Raw genomic sequence first — 21,362 nt, forward strand, 5'->3', positions numbered from 1 at the left:
GCAAGTGGTCAGTGGTGAGGGGGGAGGACAAATGAGGTGAGGTTTGGTACCGTTCGGTGTGGTTAGTGGTTTGGCCGGGTCATCACTAATAAAACTTGTGTGCATGGAACAGTTGAAGAGTTGGTTTAAACCCTCCTTTCCTGTGTCTCTCCACCTATATGATCGATGTGCCTTTGCGTCTGTCTTCTGTCTGGAGAATGGATGCCTGTGGCTTTTGCCACCTTATACATTCTAGCTCAACTTCAGTTGCCTAAAACAGCCTCTAACTTACCCTGTGTGCGAAGCTAGCGCACTGATGACATACCAGGCCTTCTAAGCCAACCGTATTTCCCATATTTGTCCATTTTGACACGTTATAGAGTACTAATCATGTGAGAAAACGGAAATAACATGTCCAAAATGGTTGCCAAAATCGTCTGTGTCCACTGTGCCCTGTATTTCAGCAAACTGAACAAACCACAAAAAGTTAGCGGTCGGTGGAACAAATGTTATTTGTACTCTGAGTTGGCAACAATGCTATCTGAAAAGTTTGTGTACCCTTTGTAGTTTGGAAATTGCAGCTCAACTGTATTTAATATAGTTCAAAGCGTAATTTGGGTAACTAATAATATACACTGCGCAGTTTTACTATTACAAATGATTACGCAAAGCGATATCTCCGAAGAGTGACCTGCTGCTGGTATTGTTTCCTGCGCTTCCCCTGCACTGGCGCTCCAACAAAGCTGCAGCGCTTTGCTGGATCTTAAATAGCATGTGCCAATCCATGCCAGTTTGTGTTTCACTATTGCCTGAGCAAAGTTGAAGTAAATCTGGCGACCTAAAGACATGGAGCGAGGCTATACAAGGGCCTTGGATGCTTTTTAGGTTTCCGAGATGCTACAAGTCCCTTGACGAATCCCACCTGAGTCGGGTGTGTTTTATATGTATTTCTTCAGTTCTGACTGAGCTGACGGTGACCCGAGGTCGTATGATAATTGATTTTGCATCACGTGATGCACATAGAAATCCGGGTCCCCATTTGGCCTATCTCTGGAAATGGAGGGTTAAATAAACCAGGCTGCACAGTGTGCACTGCTCTGCTGAGTAGATTTTGTTTGGTAGAAGTCTTACTTGTTTATTTGCGGAGTTTCATAAAGCGTGAACATGACCCTTCCGGGTATCAGAGCGCTGTACATATAGCATTCCGGACATACATAATAGGTAAAATGCAATTGAGCAAATGTAAAGAGCAATGCAGGACACAAAAACAGACACCATATATCACAACGACTTGGTGGATCCAAGATCCAGATATGTCCACATGAAAATGATCGAGCTGAGTGACTAAAGATAACTAGTGGAATAATCTATTCAATAGAAGCTTTTTTACTTCTTTTATGAAGGTGGAGGAGGGGTTTGCCCGAATTTCTGGGGTCAATGCGTTCCATATTCCTGGGGCTAGACCAGAGACGGAGCGGTTGTAAGTCTTCTCTTTGTTGAGCTTCGGTGGCTTCAGCAGCAGAGAGTTGGAGCCTCATGAGGGGTGACTGCCACCTGATGATTCACATTTTTCAGCCAGGTAGACAGGTGTGTTGTGGTGGATGCCTTTATGAGCCGTGCAAGCAATCTTCAATTGGATTCTAGCTTCAAACGGGAGCCATTTTAGATGGTTGAGGTCAGGAGTAATGTGGTGGAATTTCTTGGATCCAGTGATGAACCTAGCAGCTGAATTCAGTGAGGCCCGTTGTGGGGCCAGCCTTACTTTGGGTAGGTCTGTCAGAGTATTGCTCCCGTAGTCTAAACGAGAGATGACCAGGGGATTGGAAAGCGAATTGAAAGTCAGCAGGGGGCAAGAAAGGTTTGATTTTACTAAGTATATTAAGTTGGTATCTGGCTCCCCGGGTGGTGGCACTTATATGATCTTGCATATTCCAGTATTTATCCATCGTGATACCTAGCGCTCTAGTGGAATCGATCACATGTGGGACGCAGTTGAGAGCAGCGAGTTGTTTGAGCCATGCTTTTATGGAGGCAGAGTGACTGTGCGGGGTAATCGCTAGGGATTCAGTTTCTAGAGTGTTAAGCATGAGGTGATTGCGGGTCAGCGATTGTTGTGTTTTCAGTAGGGTGCAGTTGAGCAGTTTGATATCTTCAGGTGAGAACATTTTCAGATACAGTTGTGTGTCATCGGCGTACACGTGGTAGTGAATGTTTGAGAACTTCAGAAGATCAGTAAGAGGTTCCATAAATAAGTTGAATAAGGTGGGTGAGAGTGTGGATCCTTGAGGCACTCCAATCGTGACTAGTGTGGCGTCAGATAGAGTTTGATTGATTTTGATCCATTGTGCTCTGTTTTGAACGAACAAGGCAAACCAATTTACGACGGGACCAGATAGCCCCATCCTCTTCTCCAGCAGGTCAATCATATTATCATGTTTGACCGTGTGGAAGGCAGCGGAGAGACCAAGCAGTATAAGTAGGCAGGGTTCATTCTGGTCTAGCATTCTCAGGGCGTCATCGACTAAGTGTGTTAGAGCAGTTTTAGTGCTATAACTGGTTTTGAATCCAGATTGATGATGATGTCTTAGAGCTGAGGCACGTAGTACATATGTGCACTGCACACATCAATGTCAGGAGGCTGCTTGGTTGGTTGCATTTTCATTTTATTCACGTGGGGCATGAGACCAAAGGTGCTATTGTTGCTTCATTTGGCCAACAAGAACAAGGATGCAAGGCATGATATGAACAGGTTTAATAAGTTGCTAACAGGAGGCCTTGCTTTGTGCTTTTGTTTTCATTTTTTTGCTTTCTTTCATTGCCGTCATATCATGTGGCCAGTTTTCTTACAACATATTTGCTATTATTTTATTGAAGCTGGCTTTGTTTAGTTTAAGAGAAAGAGTCACGCATTAAGAATTCCTCTGTCGAGGTTACTACAATGAGGGCAGAAAAATTATGTTATGGGTGTTTATAATTGAGGGGGCTGGGTATTGTGATGGGACAGGTGGCCTGGCACAGTATGCATGTCTTCCATCTCTTTACCACAAGACCAGAAACACAGGCGAGGAATAGCCCTGGTAGACGTCCTTCTTTCTTTGGAGTATGTTGATTGAGCAAAATTTTATTGTTCCCTCATTAGCTGCTGCGCAGTAAATCATCCCCGTCCCAGCGTGTGTCAGTCAGCACTGCTACCAGCAAGGGGAGCTAATGGAGTTCCATCATCAGGATGGGGTTGATGTGATCATATTTCTTCATCCACCTGAATGAGACGTACAGTGCCTTTTAGGGCGCCCTACTACTGCCTTTCAATGTTTATTCCTTGCTGTCTCATTGTGTCCAGTCCGACGAATCACAATAACTTGTATTTCCTCAGTAGATTTTATTTGTAAAGATATGTCAATAAATAAGGAAATCTGTGAGGGACTCAGCATTATTATCTCAACGCCTGTTATCAAGTTCTGTGGTTATACTGGGTGAGCAGCTTCCTACATCATTATCATATGAAATCTCTTTATTGATGTCATACTGATAACTACACTTTTCACAACTGCCTTATTAACCTTCTTGCTTTCTCAAATTTACTTGAAAATGCATCTTTTGCTCACTCTTTTTTCAAAATTTTCTTGGGAGAGAACCCCCCCCCCCCCCCCCCCACCGAACCCACCTTATGACAGATGGGCTCGGTCACTACACTTGCTCACCACAGGTCACTCATCCAGAACTTTTACGCAGCACCACTTTAAAATACCACCAGCCGCCACTGATTCAGGGGTCGACCCAAGGGTATGGCCAGCCCAGGTGCTGCTGAATACGACGCTTGCAGATGGAGCATGCCTGTGAGGTGGCTCTGACAGTCAACAGTGAGTGTATTCCAGCACTAGGTTGCTGTTTAGCCTTACATTTTAACTGACAGCCCGACAGGAATAAGGAGATGTGGTGTGACAGCTAGAGCTCCTGACATTGGAGCTGTTGCGCTGTCAGTTAGAGTATAATGCTGCTGCACTGGAATACACTCGCCATTGAGTGTCAGAGCACCTAACACCTTTCGGCCAACTTCTGTTCCCATTTCAATGCTCAACTGGTAGTTTATTTGTCGTTATATATAGTGCAAATTTGGCACAAGGTCATTAAAGTGCTTTAAATGAGAAGGGCAAGTTCTACATGAAAGCATACTTTATTTTGTTTTCATGGCACGGGTGGGTGCTGAAATCCCAGCATTAGCTCAACATCCTGTGATTCTGGGCATATCACTTCATCTCCCCGTGCCATAAAAACAAAAAAGTATGCTTTCATGTAAAACGTATGCTTCTCAGATAAAACGCTTTAATGCCCAAGGGCCACGTTTGTGCTATATAAAACTGCAAAAAATTTCAATTATGCCCTGCACATACAAGCTTAACTTGGCCGAAGGACCCTAGGGTGCTTTGCATTGAAGAAGAAAATGGTGATATTGTTAAATACCTGGCTCAAAGCCACCTCCCTACCAGACCCTCAAGACTCACCCAATCAATTTGGTGAGAACCGGCACTTTTCTTTTTTCATTTAAAGCACTGGTCCCCAATGCCTTGTAACACTAACAGGGCACTCATGGAGGAAGCTCACACGGCTTGGAGGAAGCTCACACGGCTTGGAGGAAGCTCACTCTGCTGGAGGAAGCTCACTCTTACTCCTGGGTCTTATAGCACTGAAAACATTTCTGAAGATAGCACACACTGCTAGAAGAAAAGCAGAGTGCTAGGGGGAAACTGACTGCAGGGAGAAAGCCAATAGAGGACTACTGGGTGTTCACAGGGCTGCCGACTTTAGAGCTGGGGGACCAGGTTTGAGCCTCGGCCAGTGCTTTAAGTGGGATGAAATAACTGGGGGGGGGGGTCTCATAAAGGGGTGTGGCCAATGTAATTAAGGGCGTGGCTTTAAACATGTAAGCTAAAAATCTGTGTTTAGCATAGTCAGCCACCCGACTTGTATTTTGCTGTTTCTGTCATTGCATCCAGATATGATACAAGTAACATCATACCTACAGTCAGGAAGGACTATCGGCTTTGTCAATGGTTGTTAGTTGCATGAGATAAATAAGCAGCAACTATGGCTTGTATACGATATTGAAAAGGCTTTCACTTAAAGCCCTGGTGACACCACGACAATGTTGCTGCTCCGGAGTTTCAAGAAGAGAAGGGAAATCCAGAGAGGAAATGACTCTTTAAAGGATTTCCCTTCCCTTAGAAAGCTCACCTGGCATGATATCATGCTGTAACTTCTCCACTAGTGAGAAGTGAGCAGTGTGAGCACGTGCACTGCCTGCTGTCACTGCGGTCCAGAAAAAATGGACCACTTGTGCACGGCCACAAAACAGAGCCCGATAGAGACCTGTTTCAAGGACCCCTTTAAAAAACTGCCGGTGCTCAGTACCGGTGAGACCCGGCCCACTTAAAGCCCTGGCCTCGGCGTTAGCTCAACAGCCCGTGATTCTGGGCAAATCACTCTATCTCCCCGTGACTACCAAAAATGAATGTGTCCTTGTGTAACGTAACTGGTGCTCATGTAAAGCGCTCCAATACTTTTGGGTCGAGTTCGCTCTATCTAAAACTAAGCCTGGGCGAAGCACTACGCTACGCTCGCGTAGTTTGCGAAGTTCGCGCTACTTCGCACTACGCGAACTGCACGTAGCACAGTGCGAACACGCGTAGCGTAGTGTTGCGTAGTGCTGCGGTCATTTTTTGCTTGCTCGCGGTCCTTAACGTCAAGTTGGCGACCGCGAGCAAGCAAAATGACATCCCGGCGAGACTTTTTCCTTGTTCTCGATCAGCAACATCAAGTTGGCGATCGCAAGCATGGAAAATAAACATCCCGGCGAGATTCCCAACGCGAGGAGGTCAGGTTTCTCATTGCGAGGGGTCGCGTATGCTCGCGACCGCTCGCGATGAGAAACTACCAGTTCGCGTTGAGAAAGCTGCCGTTCGAGTAAAAATCTACTCGAGCAGCAGAAAACTACAGCTCGCACTGTGCAAGATGCCATTTTCAATGATTGCACAGTGCCGGTTGCTTGTCCGCACTGTGCAATCATTGAAAACAACATCTTGCACAGTGCGAACATGTTACTACGCAGTTCGCGAAGTGCTACACGTAGCTCGCGTAGTGCGAACTTCACTTTGCGTAGCTTCGCGAAGTGCTACTTCGCGAACTACGCCCACCCTTATAAAAACGTCAAAAAAGAAATTAGGAAATTCATATTGCCAGGTAAAGCAGATGGTCACCACTGCTGGGACAAAGCTCAGGTTGCTGTAGGAAGTTAGGTGGACGTTCACACTTTTGCCGGAGAAACTGGTACAGCTGAGAGGGATCTCATGTTGCTGGGAGAAAGCTCTTACTGCTGGATGGATGCTCATGCAACTGGGTGAACATTGATAATGCCTGTAAAAGCTCACAGGGCAAGGATGTAGTCTCTCATTCCTAGAGGCGTCTCATACCGCTGATGTATGCTCGCACTTCTGGGGGATGTCACTGAGGGATGTTTGCACTTCTGGTGAATGTTCACTTCTGGAGATGCTCCCTTGGGAGGGAGAGAGTCCAGCTGCTGAGAGAAGTTCACATTTTTTGTAGTTAACTCACACTGTTGGAAGCTCACTCTGACACAGGAAGTTTGGATTGCTGGGAAGTTATCGAGTCCACACCTCTAGATTCCTGTAGCATTTGCATGGAAAAGCTGGGAAGCAGCTCACAATGCTGGAGGGAGCAAACTGCGCTGTGCATGTTGCATTAACAGGGAACTGCTGGGGTCCAGTTGAGCTGTGTGATCTTAAGGAATTTGGGGGCCAGTTGAAGACATACTTTAGGGCTCCCTGTCCGGAACAGCTTCACATCTTATTACCCATTTGCTGCTTATTCGAGTCCCATGATGCTAAATAATATTGAAATAATACATTAAAGGTTGAGATGGAGAAATAGACAGAGGTGAGTTTAAATAAAGTTCACTTTCTCAGCGTGTCCCTTGAAAGGTAAGCGGCCTAGGCAATTGGGCACTTTGCCCATGCCTTAAAACGTCTCTGCAGTAGAGTTAACTGGACACTACTACTGGACACAGCTCTCGGGCAGCTCCGACTGCTGAGAGACAGCTCACAATGCTGGAGCCTTATAACAGTGACAGTGCACTGCTGGGGAGCTGTGCTGGACTTCTGTGTCATTCACAAGGCCCTGCTGGGGAAACCCTGCACTGCTGGAGGAATCTGACACTGTTAGAGGGACGTTACCCTGCTGGAGCAGTGGCATAGCTGGGGGGGGGGGGGGGGGGGGGGTCATTCGCCAGCAACCCCCCCCCTGCTCTTACTGGCACTGGGTGGTGGCAAATTGATGTATCACCCCCAGGCGTCAAAAGCCCCAGCTACGCCACTATGCTGGAGTCCTCTAACACTGACAAAGCACTTCTGGGAGGAAGCGCATAGTGCTGGTGCCTACAGCACAGGCGAGGGACTGCTGGGGGAAACCTCACAATGCTTGCGGGAGCTCACACTGGCCAGGCTCCACTGGAGGACGTTTACTCTTATGGAAACAGCTCACATTGCTGAGAGGAAGTTCACACTACTGGGGCCTTTAGCACTGATCAGACAATGCAGGAAAAAGTCTACACCACTGGGAAAAGCACTCACTTCTGGAGAAAGCTTGCAATGCTGGAGTCCTAAAGCACTCTTGAGGGGGAGTGAGAGCTGCTGGGGGACGCTCACGCCGGTATAGCTCTATACCACTGACTTGGTGCTCTTAGACTAGAGGAAGCTCCTGCTTCTGAAGAATGCTCACACTGCTGGTGGAAAGCTTACTCGCTTAGGGCTCTCTAGCAGAGCTGGTAGAAGCGCACATTGCTGCAGCCTATAGCACTGATCAGGCACTGCTTGGAGAAAGCTGACAATGCTACAGCGCACACTGCTGGGCCATAATGCGGGCGGCGCAAAATTCACATCATTTGCTCTTGCGTATTTATGTTATTTTGCAATATTCAAAATATGTCCTTTCACCCTATATTTTAGCACAAAATGCGTCCTTGAGTCAATTTTTGGTACAAAGGCACATTAAATAACACCACGGCGAACAGGCACTTAAGTTCTGTTCTTCCTGTGCGTTCGTCATAACTTTTTATTGCTCATTGCACCGTTTGAGGAAACTTTTTATCGCGAATGGCATATAATTACACAATTTCCGTATATTACGCAAATTACACTGGCGGAATTTACATTTCTCCCAGGCCTACAGCACTGCCATGGCACTTCTAAGAGGGAGTGTGTGCTGCTGGGGGTAGGCTTGTATCTCTATTGTCCTATGGCACTGACTGGGTACTGTTAAAAGAAACTCATTCTGCTGAAAGGAAGCTCACACTGCTGAAGATTAGCTTACAACATTGGAGTACTTTAGCACCCCAAGGACATTGCTGCAAAGATGTTCACACTGGTGGGGTGGTGGAGCAAAGACAAGCATAGCCAGAAGATACTCAGCACTGGGACATAGAGTACCGCGAGGGTCATGTCCATAAACCGTACAATGCTGAAGGAAGCGCACTCATTGAAGGGAGCTGTCAATGCTGGGGGGATCACAGCACTGACAGGGCACTGCTACAGAAAGCTCACACTTATGGAGGAAACATACACTGCAAAGCTTTGGGGGACTCTTGCTCTGCTGGAGGTAATACTCAGTGATTGGCGGAAGCTCACAGAGAGCTCACACTGCTGGAGGAAGGACACGCTGATGAAAGGTAGCTCATACCCCTGGAAGCTCGCAGAGAGCTCACACCACTGGAGGAAGGTAGCTCATACTGCTGGGAGCTTGCAGAGAGCTCACACTGCTGGAGGAAGGACACGCTGATGGAAGGTAGCTCATACTGCTGGAAGCTTGCAGAGAGCTCACACCACTGGAGGAAGGACACGCTAATGAAAGGTAGCTCATACTGCTGGAAGCTTGCAGAGAGCTCACACTGCAGGAGAAAGGCCACGCTAATGAAAGGTAGCTCATACTGCTGGAAGCTTGCAGAGAGCTCACACTGCTGGAGGAAGGACACGCTGATGAATGGTAGCTCATACTGCTGGAAGCTTGCAGAGAGCTCACACTGCAGGAGAAAGGCCACGCTGATGAAAGGTAGCTCATACTGCTGGAAGCTTGCAGAGAGCTCACACTGCAGGAAGGGCACGCTGATGAAAGGTAGCTCATACTGCTGGAAGCTTGCAGAGACCTCAAACTGCTGGAGGAAGTACACGCTGATGGATGCTAGCTCATATTGCTGGAAGCTTGCAGAGAGCTCACACTGCTGGAGGAAGGACACGCTGATGAAAGGTAGCTCATACTGCTGGAAGCTTGCAGAGAGCTCACACTGCAGGAGAAAGGCCACGCTAATGAAAGGTAGCTCATACTGCTGGAAGCTCACAGAGAGCTCACACTGCACAGAAAGCTCACACTGCTGAAGGAAAGATGTGCTGATGAATGGTAGCTCATACTGCTGGGAGCTTGCAGAGAGCTCACACTGCAGGAGAAAGGCCACGCTGATGAATGGTGGCTCATACTGCTGGAAGCTTGCAGAGAGCTCACACTGCAGGAGAAAGGCCACGCTAATGAAAGGTAGCTCATACTGCTGGAAGCTCACAGAGAGCTCACACTGCACAGAAAGGCCACGCTGATGAATGGTGGCTCATACTGCTGGAAGCTTGCAGAGAGCTCACACTGCAGGAGAAAGGCCACGCTAATGAATGGTAGCTCGTACTGCTGGAAGCTTGCAGAGAGCTCAAACTGCTGGAGGAAGTACATGCTGATGGATGCTAGCTCATACTGCTGGAAGCTTGCAGAGAGCTCACACTGCAGGAGAAAGGCCACGCTAATGAAAGGTAGCTCATACTGCTGGAAGCTCACAGAGAGCTCACACTGCACAGAAAGCTCACACTGCTGAAGGAAAGATGTGCTGATGAATGGTAGCTCATACTGCTGGGAGCTTGCAGAGAGCTCACACTGCAGGAGAAAGGCCACGCTGATGAATGGTGGCTCATACTGCTGGAAGCTTGCAGAGAGCTCACACTGCAGGAGAAAGGCCACGCTAATGAAAGGTAGCTCATACTGCTGGAAGCTCACAGAGAGCTCACACTGCACAGAAAGGCCACGCTGATGAATGGTGGCTCATACTGCTGGAAGCTTGCAGAGAGCTCACACTGCAGGAGAAAGGCCACGCTAATGAAAGGTAGCTCATACTGCTGGAAGCTCACAGAGAGGTCACACTGCACAGAAATCTCACACTGCTGAAGGAAAGATGTGCTGAATAATGGTAGCTCATACTGCTGGGAGCTTGCAGAGAGCTCACACTGCAGGAGAAAGGCCATGCTGATGAATGGTGGCTCATACTGCTGGAAGCTTGCAGAGAGCTCACACTGCAGGAGAAAGGCCACGCTAATGAAAGGTAGCTCATACTGCTGGGAGCTTGCAGAGAGCTCACACTGCTGGAGGAAGGACACGCTGATGGATGCTAGCTCATACTGCTGGAAGCTCACAGAGAGCTCACACTGATGGAACTTATAGCACTGACCGGCACTGCTGGGAGAAGGCTTACCCTGCAGGAGCCTTTAGCACTCACCAGGCAGTGTTGGAAGAAAGCTTACACTGCTGGGGGTAACAACCTTACTACTGGAGGAGGCTCGCAATGCTGGAACCATAAAACAATGAACATGCACTGCTGGGGGAAGCTTACTAGGCTATAACCTGTAGTACTGACTGGTTACTGTTAGAGGGAGCTCGTTCTGCTGAAAGAATGTTCCTACTACTGTGGTGTATGCCGCTGACCGCGGCCCCCGCAGGGGGCCACTCGGCGGTCGGCGCCTTCGTGGCCCCGGGGCCCCGGTCACCCCTCCCCACTCCCTCCTTCGGGGGGGGCGGGGGCAGGGATCCTGACTGTTGCCCCCCTCCGTGTCAGGGGCCGGAGGTGACGCGCAATGCGCGTCACTTCCGGGCCCAGGTGTGAGGGGGAGGCTATTTAGCCTTCCCCCACCCTCACTGGCGACCTCTTTGTCGCCCACCTCGCCTTGAACTCACCGCATCGGTCCGTCGTCCGCGCCGTCTTCGTGCGCCTCCAGCCCCCGCGGCACTGTTGTTTGTCGTCGCTCCCACGCTTCTTTCTGGTGAGTCTTGCAGCACCCACTCCGCCCCGGCCCTGTCCCTGGGCAGTACCAGGTCGACGGGGCCCTGTGGCAAGGATCGCCACGGGCGGAGGGGACGCAAGATGGGTGCATGGGGGTTTGGAGAGGCGGGGTTGGGCTAATGAGCATGCGCTGTTGGGAATTCGCTCGGACCGTTGCGGAAGTTGGGGAGTGCGGGCCACGCATGGCTGATGCCATTGAGCTGCGGCCCCGTCCCCTTGTGTCGATGGTCGTGCCCTGCAGCCTGCCTGCTCCCGGGCGTTGAAGAGCCTGGGGCGGGCCTCGGGCCGCGTCCTTTCGTTGCATCGGGGGAAACGGGGCGATTAGTGCAGGGCTGCCCTCGCGAGGGCGGCGCCGCCCACCGGTGGGGGTGGCGTCCAATGAGCTGCTGAGGCTCGCGATACTGACGAATGTATTGCCGGAAACGAAGGGGAAAGGGTTGTGGTCCGTCGGCTGCGCGCCGCCTCTGGTGCAGTAATACAGAGGGGGCGAAACGCGAGGTTGCGTCCACATTCTGTGAGTCACTTAATCACGAATTCACTCAATTTCCCGTGCCTAATTATATGTACGTAAACATGAATTTAATTATGGTTCTATTTAGAGCGTTCGCTACGATGAGTTGGCCTAATGGCCAGGGCGCTCGACCTCGGACCTCGGGAACTAGGTTCGAGTCTCGGTAATGCCGCTGAACTTCCTGTGATTCGGGGCAAAACACTTAATCTCCCCGTGCCTTACAAAACGTGAATGTGGGTCCTCATGTAACGTAACGGGGGCTATGTAGGCGCTGTAATACTTAATTGGTTTCGGGTCAAGTTCGCGCTATATAAAACTCGGCAAATATTTTCAATGCCTTCGGGTCGAGCTCGCGCTATCTACAATATGCGTAAAGGCGTAACCTATACATGAACCGAGGCTCATGTCCTCAAGGTCCGCTAGGAGCGGTGCCAGTTCACTGAGGCTCGGAGAATGGACGGGAGCGGTGGGAGCATCCCAGTCCCATGGTGTGTCCTCCTGTGCGGGACCCTAATCTCTAAAACGGTGTCTTTTTCACCAATATCAGCGTGAGAAAAGAGGTTGTGGCGTAACGGCCAGAGCTGCCGACATTGTAAATAGGAACCAGGTTCGAGCCTCGGCGTCGGCAAAACATCCCGTGATTCGGGGCAATTCACTTAATCTCCCCGTGCCCAACAAGAAACAAGCAACCTCGGAGCGGGGGACCAGGGTGCGAGAGTCGGTATTGTCTTTTATATTGAATGCGGAGACGATTCATAAAATATGCATAAAAGCATAATCTAGACATGAACCACGCCTCATGGCTTCAAGGTCCGAATCTGGTTCGGCAGACACCTTCATCCCCAGCGAACGGATATGGCCCAAGGGAGAGTGGGGAGCGGTGCCGGTTTCTGAGGCCGGGCGTATGGACGGGAGCGGTGGGAGCATCCCTGTCCCATGGTGTGTCCTCCTGTGCGGGGCCTTGTCCGCCTGTCGTGGCATCTCCTCACCCCCGCCGCACTGACTCAGGGGTGCGAGGTCTTAGAGCTTCGGAGCCGCGTCCGCATCGCGAGTCGATAGGCCACCCTGATTCCACTCGTAGGGAGCAAATGCGTCGGTCGGCTTTTACATCGGTGCTCGGGTACAGCGCTTTCAGACCTTCGCGATGTACAACTATAGTTGGGTTGTGATTGAATAGCGAATGGCCCTTGGCCCTGACAACGATACAGGGTACTTAACCAGGGGCGAGCCGCGAGGTCGCGTCCACATTCTGTGATTCGGGGCAAATCACTTAATCACTCCGTGCCTCAATGTGTATGTAAATACGGTGCTATGGGATATATGCATAAAGAGCAAAACATATACAGGGACCGAGGCTCAGGTCCTCAATCTCAATCTGGTTGGTGTTTCGAGTCTCGGGGCCGCATTCTGTGATTCGGGGCACATCACTTAATCTTAATCCCCCGTGCCTAAATATGAATGTAAATGCGGTGCTACACGCTCCAATACCTCGGGTCGAGTCGCGCTAGATAAAGAAGATATGCAGAGATTTCCAACTTAGGTGCAGGGAACCAAGGTTCGAGCCTCGGGGTCGACGCCACATCCTGTGATTCCGGGCGAATCACTTAATCTCCCCGTGCCTGAATGTAAGCGGTGCTCATGTAAAGCGCTCTAATACCTTCGCGCTATATAAATCTACATTAAATAAATAACACTTGAATGGTGCTTGGCCCTGACAATGATACAAGTGACCCCAAGATGCGGGGGCAAAAGTACAAACTCTTCTCTCAAGTAGCCATTGTCGTACAAGGCGTATTTGGTCCCTGGGACATTACGTCACCTGCCTTCCGCCTCAGGACCCTGACGGCGCTACAATACATGGGCAGGCTTGGGGGGGTACTGAGAGTACGTTTGCACGGCCATCGGGACATGCTTGACGGAACCTGGTCGAGCGCCTCCTATACCTTGTTCAATTGCGCTCACCTTTCAATTCTCTCTCCTAGATCGTGCTTGGTGTCCGGTTGACCGACGGAACCCGCTGGTGACAGGACAAGGGTGTAAGTGGCGCAGGGGGCAAATTACCGATACCTTTGCGCTGTTGAAACATGCACAATTGGAACACTAGGTGGGCTCTCCCCACGTTGCCTGTGATGTGTTTATCCCCGGTTTTGAATGAGGGAATGGGACTCTTGCTAGCCGGGGCCATCCCTTAAGTCCCATAGATTCTTGAAAGCTCCATTAAGGTCCTGGGGTGGATTGCTTGCTGGCGGTGGACCTCGTGCACGTTAGTTGGTATGGGAGCGGACAGCCAATAACCCGCGCACCCGGCGCACGGTGGGAGCGGGCATGAGCGTGCGTGGGTCCTCTGCCTTGGGACGCTTGCTCGCAAAGTCACAGGTTCAAGTTACATTGATTCTGTATCGGTTGGCGTACCTTTCGTTTGGTCCGGTAGAGCACACAGGTTAGTGATCGCCCGCGGGGCATACTTCACAATGGCGGTCGCCCTCGCGAGCGAAGTAAATTAACGGGGGTGCGGCCGGCTTGAAGCCGCATACCCTGTGCCGTGGGAGCCGGTAGGAGACTAGCGTGGGTTCACAGCCCCAATGCACCAGCACTGCAAGGCTGGGAGCTGCCTGGGTCCCCGCTGATCGCGGAAAGTGCAACCCCTGTGGCTCTCCCTGGTTAAGGTTAAGGTTATCGCCCCCCCTCCCGTCGGCTACGCTGCCGTTGAGGGTGGGGGGGGGGGCATGCAGTGGGCTGCGTGCGGCAGGCGCAATGGACCTGGCACGGGGATCGTTTAGTATGACACGAATCTTGTAAGCTCCCCGTGCTTGAATGTGTAATGTAAATAAGGTGCTCAGGTAAAGCGCTCCAACACCTTCAGGTCGAGTTCGCGCTATATAATTCTGCAACATGTATTGCTGACTTCCTATAGGGCAGTAAAATGACACAAGTGCGTGCATTGTTCACATACGCGATTATGGGCATTAATGAACCCCCTGCACCTCAATGAAAAATCTGGTGCGGTGCTCGCGTGATCCGGTTGGGGAGCGGGTAATATGGTACGAATTTCTTAAGCACCCCTTGCGTGAAGATGTACTGTAAATACGGTGCTCATGTAAAGTGCTCCAAATGCCTTCCGTTCGAGTTCGCACTATATAAATATGCACCATGTAATTGCAGGCTTCCGATAAGGCAGATACATGATACCAGTACATGCACTGTTCACATCATGCGATTACGGGTATTACTAATCCCTCCACGCACCGCAAGGGTTAATCGGGTGCGGTGCTCGCGTGACCTGGAATGGGTTTCGTGTTCTGTGGTACGAATTTCTCACGCTCCCCGTGCCTGTACGTGTAACGTAAATACAGTGCTCATGTGAAGCGGTGCAATACCTTTGGCGGCGAGTTCGCGCTATACAATATGCAACAGGTATGTGCTGGCTTGCTATAAGGCAGATACTTGATAAAGTGCAGGCATCGTTCACAAGTCTTTGCTCTGATACCTTCGGGTCGAGTTCACGCTAGATAAATATGCAGCATGTATTGCTGATTTCCTACAAGTGCACGTATTATTCACAAGAATTGCTTGTGCCCACATTCGCGCGCATTAGATGATTACGGGCATTACGACACCCCCTGCACCCGAATGGGTTATTCGGTCGGTGCCTGTGTCCGGCGCTAGAATAACTTTGCGCACATTACGGTTTGAGCTAATCACTAATTGACCGTGCCCGAATAGGTATGTAAATACCTATGGCTCATGTACTGCACTCCCAACACCTTCGGGCGGGTCACGCTGGGAATCTGGGCAGATAATTTAATATCCACGTGCCCGATGATGCATGTATATACAGTGCTCAGGAACGGCGCGCCATTACCTTCGGATCGAGTTCACGCTGGGTTGCGACGCTGGGTAAATCAATGAATATCGCTGTGCCCGATTATGTATGCGAGATGCTGGACCTGGTATGCCTGGGTTCCCGAAGGTCGCGGACCTGGCGGCTCATGATCTCACTCCCGTGCCCGAATACGTGTGCAAATATGTGGATCATGCACAGCGCTGCTTATGTGGGCCGCCTTCAACTGTCACTCATAGTGGCACTGACATGGGGGAAACCACACATAACTAACTGTAACCTAGACAACCAGGTGGGTGCCTAGTCGGGCAGGGCAACGCAACCGAGATGGAATGGTAGTTATTATCTAATACTAAAGGAAGTCTGGTTTGAGCCTCTGTATGGGTGTAGATATGGGTGTAGCTCAGTGCCCCATTCGCATTGAATTCGGGGACGCACTGACTCAGCACCACATAGGTTACCGGCGTGATTGACCAAGAGGTTGCGGGTGCGCCGCTCGCGAGCAGATTTTAACCCGTGGTTATTTCGGTGTCGTGGAGTGTACCTCTGTCTCAAATCCACCGATAGTTCATTGTTAAGCCGATTAGCCTGCGGCACACTGAGCTGGGCACCATAACCAGGAGTTAGGCCTGCAGGAGAAGTAGCGGAAAGAACCATATAGGAATAGGTCCAGGTGTACTTTGGGGGGCATTCCACTGCAACCAAAGACAGGGAGCACCATGCCCTGGGAACACGCGAGTTGCCCTAATTCTGAGGCCTGCCCATAAAGGGGCCGAGTAGCAAAACAATTAAATAGGCTCCATAGGCGGGCCTCGGGCCTTACAGCTGGGTGAAACCACCATCAATTGGGGATAGGCCCAGGTAAAATAGGGCGTTCCTTAATGTCTAGAGGACCATTGCGGTTGGGGGTATCCCCCACCGGATTCCCTGGTTGCGTACCACAGCTGCGGGAGACTGGGATCCGGGTTTACGGACACGTTACCGCGCCAGGGGCGCTGCCAGCAGACATACGGTGCTGCTGTCCCAGTAATTGGGGTGTCGGCGGGGCAATCGCAAGGGGACAGTATGTCAATAGTACATTTGACACGCCCAGGGTGCACTAAATCTCCACTTCATCGGAGCAGGAATTTGGCACCGCTGGGGATGCTCTGGGTTTGCAGTGGGGGGCCCCCCGCCTCCCTCCTTCTGAGGAGCATGATGGGAGGGGCGTAGTAGGACTTAGTCAATCCTCAATGCTTGAACTTTACTGACGGCGCGCAATGTTAAGCCAGACGGATTCCCGAAGCTGGTATACCTAGGGGGTTACATCACTGAGGGATCTGTAGGGGCATAATTCCCATAAGGAATAGGGGATGGTGGGCAGGGGCAGGAGTCACCCCTTGCCCACGGTCACGCGCTGGCAGCTAGGAGCACTCCTGTGCTCCAGGTTTAGCAATCAGAGGGGGCTGGCCAAAGGTTAAGTGAACCCCCTCTCGCCTTCATAGCCTAAGAGGGCAGGCCCAGAATTGTGAAGAGGGTAACCTGCCCGCATGGGGGGCGAATAGTTCTTGGCACATCTCCCCAGGCCCAACGGGTCCTTTATTTCAGCAGACCCTATTCCGATTAGGATAGCGTCTCGGGCCTTGGGGGCTTAGATGGGGCCATCTACAACACCAGGAGCTATAGCTCAATGGTAAGTCTTGGGTTCGAGTCCCGCAAACGCTGTCAAAGTGTCATAAGTTGGCAAAATTTCAAACTCTTCTTTAACCAGGAGCCATAGCTCAATAAGTCTTGTGCCTACGGTTGTAATGGTCTCACAGGACAAGGGTTCGAGTCCCGCAAGCACTGTCAAACTGTCATGGGGTGGCAGAATGTCAAACTCTTCTGTCTGCAGGAATGGTTCCTTTCCAGCTAGTTGCAGGAAGCACTAGATAGGAGAGGTGCAGGTAATACTATAGCGGGTTGGTGGGGGGCCCTGGCTGCGACGGTTAGCCGCCTCCAGGGCTGTGGCGGAGTTACAGGGGGATCTGGAAGCAGGCCGGTACAAAGGGTACCTCTGCGCGGCACCACGTGGTGCCTGAGCCAAAACGAGGAGCCTCCAGAGAGGTCCCGGAAGCCGGTCGGCGCCCCGCTAGGCCTGCGGGCGGTTGTGGGCCTGAACAACCGGGGGCTTGCTATGCGACGCTCCGCCCCGAGAGGGGGGGTGTGAGTAGAATTTCAACGGCACGTGATCGAAAAAAGAATCACTTGGGGGGCAGCACTTGCGGGTCGTTCCCGTGCTGCCCGGCTCATCAGGCGGGGCAGGTGAAGTAGATGGCCGCCTGCCCTTGGATCGCCCGTAAGATAACCCACCTATTACATATCCTGGAATTATGTAATAAAACCTGCAGCATTTGTTACCCACTTACAACTGTTTCTTGTGACTTCTTTGGGTAACCTAATTTGGGGGAGGGGGGAAAGCGGGGTGCCCCTGGGGGTACTATGCCGCTGACCGCGGCCCCCGCAGGGGGCCACTCGGCGGTCGGCGCCTTAGTGGCCCCGGGGCCCCGGTCACCCCTCCCCACTCCCTCCTTCGGGGGGGGCGGGGGCAGGGATCCTGACTGTTGCCCCCCTCCGTGTCAGGGGCCGGAGGTGACGCGCAATGCGCGTCACTTCCGGGCCCAGATGTGAGGGGGAGGCTATTTAGCCTTCCCCCACCCTCACTGGCGACCTCTTTGTCGCCCACCTCACCTTCTTACCCTCCCTACCGCTTACCCGGCGTAGGTGTGGTGGGGTGGGGTTTTTTGCTGAACGTTTTAATGTTTTCCTTTTCGTTGCAGGCGGAGTTACAGGGCGATCTGGAAGCAGGCCGGTACAAAGGGTACCTCTGCGCGGCACCACGTGGTGCCTGAGCCAAAACGAGGAGCCTCCAGAGAGGTCCCGGAAGCCGGTTGGCACCCCGCTAGGCCTGCGGGCGGTTGTGGGCCTGAACAACCGGGGGCTTGCTATGCGACGCTCCGCCCCGAGAGGGGGGGTGTGAGTAGAATTTCAACGGCACGTGATCGAAAAAAGAATCACTTGGGGGGCAGCACTTGCGGGTCGTTCCCGTGCTGCCCGGCTCATCAGGCGGGGCAGGTGAAGTAGATGGCCGCCTGCCCTTGGATCGCCCGTAAGATAACCCACCTATTACATATCCTGGAATTATGTAATAAAACCTGCAGCATTTGTTACCCACTTACAACTGTTTCTTGTGACTTCTTTTGGTAACCTAATTTGGGGGAGGGGGGAAAGCGGGGTGCCCCTGGGGGTACTATACTGGGCACTGGCGTTATGCAATTCTGAGGCGACTGCTTTTTCCGTATAATTTTGGATTCACCACATTTGTCAAATAATTCATCATTTGATGCATAAACTGAAAAATTTCAGAAAACGTTTTTTCGTTCCTAGTTCAGACGAATCAAAAGTTACAAAAAACTTTGCAAAGGTTGACTAGTGATCTTTTAGCTGCTTATTGTTGTATTTGGTTGTTATACTAGTACTGATTAGATTAAATATTTGCCACGTCGACTTTACCATGTGTAAAATGACAAAATAATGAAGTAATACTGTCTTTAAATGTGCCACATTATGCTGCTTAATTTGCCTTTTCTTGCTGCATAATTTAGTCAACCCTGCTGCACAATTTAGCCCATCCCTGTTGAATCCCAGTGGCCCTGGGCATATAGCTATAGCACTGACAGTGCATCGCTACGGAACGGGATGAAACTAACACTGCCGATAGACGTTTGCACTGCTGAAGGAGCTCACTGCTAGAAGCTCACAGAAAGCTTGCAGTGCTGGAACTGCAGAACTCTGATGCGGTTGACATGAGGGTGCTCACAACCTTCGGGTATATAGCACTGACAGGGCACCGCTAGTAGTACTGTACACCGAATGCGATAAAACTCACAGAACTGAAGGACGCTTGCACTGCTAGAACAGCTCTCACTGCTGGAGGAAGCTTGCAATGTTGAAGGAGCTCACACTGCTGGAGGAGCCTACATTGCTGAAGGAAGCTTGCTCTGCAGAAGGAGCTGACACTGCTGCTGAGGAAGCTTGCACTTCAGGAGGGGCTTACGCTGCTGAGCATGCTTGCACTGCTGGAGGAGCTCACACTGCTCAGGATGAAAGCACTGAAGATGGAGCTCACAATGCTCAGGATGAAAGCACTGAAGATGGAGCTCACACTGCTGGAGGGGCTCACACTGCTGGAGGGGCTCACACTTCTCTGGAGGCTTGCTCTGTGAAAGGCATTCACACTGCTGGAGGAACTCACAACGCTGGAGGAGGCCGGCACTGCTGAGGAAGCTTAAACTATAGAAGGGGCTCACACTGGTGAGGAAGCTTGCACTACTGGAGGAACTCACACTGCAGGGGAAGGTTGCACTGCGGAAGGAGCTCACACCGCTGGAGGAGCCTCACACTGCTGAAGAAACTCGCACTGCTGAAGGAGCTCACTTTGCTGAGGAAGCTTGCACTGCTGGTGGAGCCTTACTCTGCTGAGAAAGCTTGCATTGCTGAAGGAAGCTTGCTTTTCAGAAGGAGCTGACACTGCTGGAGAAAGCTGACACTGATGCTGAGAAAGCTTGCACTTCAGGAGGGGTTCACACTGCTGAGGAAGATTGCACTGCTGGAGGAGCCTCACTCTGCTGAGGAAGCTTACGTTGCTGAAGGAAGCTTGCTTTGCAGAAGGAGCTGACACTGCTGGAGAAAGCTGACACTGCTGCTGAGGAAGCTTGCACTTCAGGAGGGCCCCACGCTGCTGAGGAAGCTTGCACTGCTGGAGGGGCTCACACCGCTGAGGAAACTTGCATCGTTGAAGGCGCTGACACTGCTGGAGAAAGCTGACACTGCTGCTGAGGAAGCTTGCACTTCAGGAGGTCCCCACGCTGCTGAGGAAGCTTGCACTGCTGGAGGGACTCACGCCGCTGAGGAAGCTTGCATCGTTGAAGGAGCTGACATTGCTGGAGCGTGTCTCACTGCTGAGGAAGCTCATACCTTTCCAGCACTGCAGTCGTGTCTCTGCTCCCCGGGGTCTGTTCACCATCGTTGCCTTTGGTGGGAGATACGTGATGGCTCATAACTCTCCCTGTCTCTGTTTTACACCCCTCGGGCCCCACCCCTCGCATCTGGTTCGTATCAGGGGGGGCTGACAGCGGTTCAAGTGTGCGTGCCCAGCTCTCTGCTCCTCAGCTGGACAGTGCACTCGGGTCCTGGGACCAGCTGCCCCTGGCCTCGCTGGGAGCCTGGTAGCTGGCAGGCCCCCGGGCTGCTTCCGCCGCTCCAGCCCCGGTCCCAGCCGCCCCACCCAGCCGAGCCCCGCTGACTCCAGTACCGGGGTAATTACAGCCCTGCCGTGGGAGAGTGTGCCTTGGAGCCAGGCCAGGGAGGCTGTGCCGGAGGAAGCCCGCACTCCCGGCAGTTGTTTTGCTCGTCGTGTTTGCGCTTCTGAGGAGCGCGCGAGAGGCTGCAGGCGGCTCGTGGGGCCCGGGAGCGTCATCCGCCTCGAGGCTGCCCCGACGCTGTGCGGCGGATGCCAGGTGAGCCCGGGTGCCGGAGCACGCGCGGCTGCACAGGTGGGTGAGCGCTGCTGGTGAGCGCTCGTGACACTAGTGAGGCTGCCAGTGACACTGTGGCGCGCGCAGTGGCTGGGATGATGTTGCATTCAAGTTGGTGGCGGGTGGTTGCTGTGGTGCTGTTCGTTGTAGTTGTGTTGGCAGTGACGTTCCTTTGGGTGAATGGGGGCGGAAGTTGTGGTTGCACTGATACTGCTAGTGGTGGGGATGGTGGTTGCAGTTGTGTTACTGGCTGTATGGTGGAGTTAGTTATGGTGGTTGCGGTGGAATTGGCAGTGATAATGGTATTAGTGATTTCAGTGA

The 21,362-nt window shown here is 51.7% G+C and overlaps 1 protein-coding gene across 5 annotated transcripts in view; it reads left to right on the forward strand.

Moving 5' to 3' along the window:
- The window catches only part of TNS2 (tensin 2), a 345,238-nt gene that overhangs the window by 106,113 nt on the left and 217,763 nt on the right, over window positions 1-21,362 (forward strand). Inside the window, exon 1 of one of the 5 annotated variants that reach the window (XM_085600923.1) lies at window positions 20,942-21,023. The exons of 3 other annotated variants lie outside the window; for them this stretch is intronic. The gene's annotated coding sequence lies outside the window, so the exon portion shown is untranslated. Of the gene's footprint in view, window positions 1-20,941; window positions 21,060-21,362 lie in introns of those variants that run through there. One more of the 5 variants, XM_085600925.1, reaches the window with a different exon arrangement.

The sequence above is a fragment of the Triturus cristatus genome, chromosome 4_2 (assembly GCF_964204655.1).
Source record: "Triturus cristatus chromosome 4_2, aTriCri1.1, whole genome shotgun sequence".
Taxonomy (NCBI): Eukaryota; Metazoa; Chordata; class Amphibia; order Caudata; family Salamandridae; genus Triturus; species Triturus cristatus.